Source organism: Camelina sativa, chromosome 15 (genome assembly GCF_030686135.1).
Source record: "Camelina sativa cultivar CO46 ecotype springtype chromosome 15, ASM3068613v1".
In the NCBI taxonomy this organism is placed as follows: Eukaryota; Viridiplantae; Streptophyta; class Magnoliopsida; order Brassicales; family Brassicaceae; genus Camelina; species Camelina sativa.
Genome location: NC_141894.1, coordinates 26,675,404 through 26,679,550, shown reverse-complemented (window position 1 = coordinate 26,679,550; position 4,147 = coordinate 26,675,404). Strand labels below are relative to the sequence as shown.

General features: G+C 33.8%; 1 pseudogene; it reads right to left on the bottom strand.

The window, feature by feature from the left end:
* Positions 1 to 1,873: 1,873 nt before the first annotated feature.
* On the bottom strand, positions 1,874 to 3,871 carry LOC147927156 (uncharacterized; annotated as a pseudogene).
* Positions 3,872 to 4,147: the final 276 nt, after the last annotated feature.

Genomic DNA, 4,147 nt, shown 5'->3' with positions numbered 1-4,147 from the left:
TGTTATTTTCGATACTCGAACCCGAGATCTCTCAGCATTGAAGGAAAGTTGCAACCACTAGACCACCGAGATATTTTAACAACTCAATGCATTTTTAGATTAATAATGGAATAACGTTTAAACTAAAAAATTGAAACCAAAACTGAACCAATATCATATAAATTTAGACCAAAATATTAAAATATTTCAAGTAACCAAAATATCCAGAAAATTTTAGATATATTTAACAAAATTTCATCACATTTTTATTTAAATTTAACAAGTTTAGAGAAAGTTATATTTTTGTGGATACCCGGAACCGAACCGAAAATAACCGATACCGAACCGAACCCAAACCGAAATAGTAAATTAACCGAATGGATCTTAAACTCCTATATCCGAAATACCCGGAACCGAATAGATATATCCAGAACCGAACCGAATACCCGAACGCCCAGGACTAGGTGGGCATTTCGATTTTTTTTTTTTTTATGATTTCGATTTTTTGGGTTTTGTTTGATTTGATTTTCATAAAGTTTTAATTATACTCTAATCAGATTAGTTTGCTTCAGTTTGTTTGATTTTGGTTTTGTCAGTTCCAGTTTGATTTAAGTGGTTTATGAAGATCTAAACTAGCTCTAAGCAAAAAAAACCAAAACCGAATATTCCAATTGAAATACTATATATTACAAATTTTGTAGAGTTTCTTTTAAAATACTTTATATTACAATTTTTTGTCTTTTTTTTTTCACAAAAGGAACATTTTATTAAAACCCAATAGCATAGCTATTGTTAACGTACATTTACAAAAGACAATACAGTTTATACGTAAGCACAAAGAAAAACAAAAGTGATTAAACAAAAGGTTATGAAAGCTTACAAGCTATGCAGTAAAGTACAAATCATCTAAGCAGTTCACGTCAACGCACCTCATTCTAGTCTATTATATGTCATCTAGCTTTACTGCATAGTTTGAATCTTTCCAGATTGATGCTATACGCAGCTCCAAGAATTCATAAAACTAAGGCCATCATGCCTATTTTGAAAGTACAATATTCACTCCAGAAAGTTATTCTTGATAGAACTAAGTAGAGTGTTTAAGGAGGGTTAGGAGGATGTTGATTAACCTCCCTTTCATGATTTGGCAAGCTTGATCTTTTCATCATTGGAAGTTCTTTTTTTGGATTAACCTCTAGCCTTCTTTTCGAACATTCTTCTACTTCAAATTTAGATTGAAACTTGGGAAGATCCCCACAATTTAAATTTGACCTTGTAAACTCCTCTTTTCCCAAAATATCAAAATGAGGAAAGGCTATGGCAAAGTAACGACCTGATTTCTTTTTAGGATGAGGTTCATGGATCTCCTGAATCACCTCTTTGATAACAAGGACTTGAGTGTCATGGCTTGATGGTTGTGAAATAGGAGCGGAATCTGACTCTTATAGCTCTTCATTTCTCCTTTGATGAGCTTGATTACCTTGATTATGAAGGGATTAGATTTATAGGTTCAAAGGGACACCTAGAGGTAGGGTGCATGATTCTGCAACAGTTCATACATATTTTTTCCATCTTCTCATACTGGAATCCAAGCATAGATCTATGACTGAAATCTCGTCCTTCTAAAAAACCTGAAGCGATCCGTTATAGAAACCTGGATTTTCACTCTGATGAATGAAACTTGGTTTCTAACTGAATCTTCATAGTCAAGCTTCACAATTCCACCTAGGGATCTAGCTATACTGTAGATGGTTTTTGCAGACAGTGGCGGATCCAGAACATATTTTAACCCAGGGTACAAAATAACATTAATTTTTTAAAAGAAAAAATTATAACAATATGAAAATAAGTCGTTGTCAAAAAAAATAATAATAATAAGTTTTACAACAAAACATATCTATAAAGTTATCCTACGTTCTTTCATATCCTGAAACCTTTTCATCACTACTTCATTTGTCACCTTATCAAATAATTTCTTTTCAATAAAAGAAACTAAACAATTATTTAGAAACTGATCACCAATACGATTGCGCAAACTAGTCTTCACAATGTTCATTGCAGAAAAACATCTTTCAACCGTTGCGGTGGCTATAGGTAAAGTCAAAACTAGCTTCAGAAGTCGATAAACCTGAGGATGCGAAAGATATTTCATTGTCTCTACCATCACATGTGCAAGATCCCCCAGACTCTTCAAACTAGCAAATCTTTCATCTTCCCGGATATTATCGATGTACAAACCAAGTTGGTGTTCAAGTGATATTAGATCGACATAAGTAAAATCTTCGGGATAAAACTCAGATAATCTCATAACCTTCAACGGATCAAACTCATGAAACGAATCCATAGGACTTAAGAAGCAACACAACCAAGTAATTCAGTGTTTACCTCATCAAAACAATCATTAAACTCCTGAATTTGCATATCCAATACAGTGTAAAAGCACTCCACTTGATAATGATGCAAGTTGGTCATGTTGCTTCTTTTTCTTGGCTTTCTTGGGTCAACAATTTCGGCATCCATAATGAGCAACTCAGTGTCATGATTCTCACAAAAAGCAAAAACTTTAGTAAGAAGAGAATCTCATCCATCATCTCGGAGCTTGCATAATTGCTGCTTGGTGGATTTCACTAGGCTCATAGCATTCAAAATGTCTCGGTCTTTCCTTTGTAAAGCCACTGATAAACTTCATGAGACCAAGGATAATCAACATCAATTGCAGGTAGAACACAAAATCAAAGGTATTAAAGTACTTAAGAAGACCATTAGCTTGTCGTCTTTTGGTACTATCAGAACCATCCTTTTCGATATACTCAAGTACTTTAATGATAATAGAAAATAAATCAACCACCCGCAGTAATGTTGTGTAGTGAGAATCCCAACGAGTATTATCGGGTCTCTGCAGTGAGAATTCTTGATTCAATCATTTTCCTGTCTTAATTTCACCTAGGCTGATTCCTTCCTCGATTCTTTTTTGATATTCTTCTCGAATCATATCCTTTCTCTTACAAGAAGCTCCAACCACATTTACCAAAACAGAAATCATATCAAAGAAGTCTCCAACTTCAAAATGCTTTTTAGCAACTGCCACGACGACTAACTGAAGCTGATGAGCAAAACAATGGATATAATAAGCAGAACTATTTTCTCTCAAAATCAGAGATCTTAACCCATTGAATTCACCTTTCATATTACTTGCTCCATCGTAGCCCTGTCCTCTTAATTGTTTCATACTCAAACCATGTTTGGCAAACAATGAATCAATAGCACATTTCAGAGATGCAGAAGTTGTTTCTTTAACACGGACAAGACCAATAAATCTTTCTTTGACTGTCCCATGTTTATCAACAAAACGAAAAACCACTGCCATTTGTTCTTCATCAGAAACATCTGTAGATTCATCCACCAACAAGCAATATACATCATGATCAACTTCTTGAATTATAAATCTAATAACTTCCTCTGCAAAGCAATACACTATATCTTTCTGAATTTCAGGACATATCATCTGATTATTTTTTGGAGCATTCTCTAACACAACTTTGCTTACTAGCTCATTCTGTCCTGCAGTATATTTCACAAGCTCTAAAAAATTCCCCCTATTAGCTGATTCCATTGACTCATCATGACCTCTAAAAGGCAATTCTTGTCATAGTAAATATCAACAACAATCAATTGAAGCATTCAATCTGATTTTGTATTCATTTTTGACTATGTTATCTTGCTTATAAAAAGCATGAACAATTGATTGACTTTGCTTCATTAAAGCATCATCATTTTTTAATGCATTATTGTGAAAGCTATTCAACGATCCCACATGATCTCTTAAACTCTGGGGACTTTTCCAAGTATTAAATCCTTTTGTAACAAATGCATCACTTCCACCTTTATTTTCTGTGTAATCACTAAACAAGTAGCAAAACAAACAATAAGCTTTGTCTATTTTCACATTGTATTCCAACTAACTGCTATAAAGATCAAACCATTCTGGATTGAATCTTCTTAACTTTTCTCCTGATAGTGTTTTAGGAAAATCATGACCTCTAGGTTGACAAGGACTTCTAATCAAATATTTTCGTCTTACCTCATCTCTTTCATTAGGATGATACTCCAATATTCTTTTTCTATCTGCTGGATCCCAAGGCAGATCTACAAGAGCTTTTTCAGATGTTGC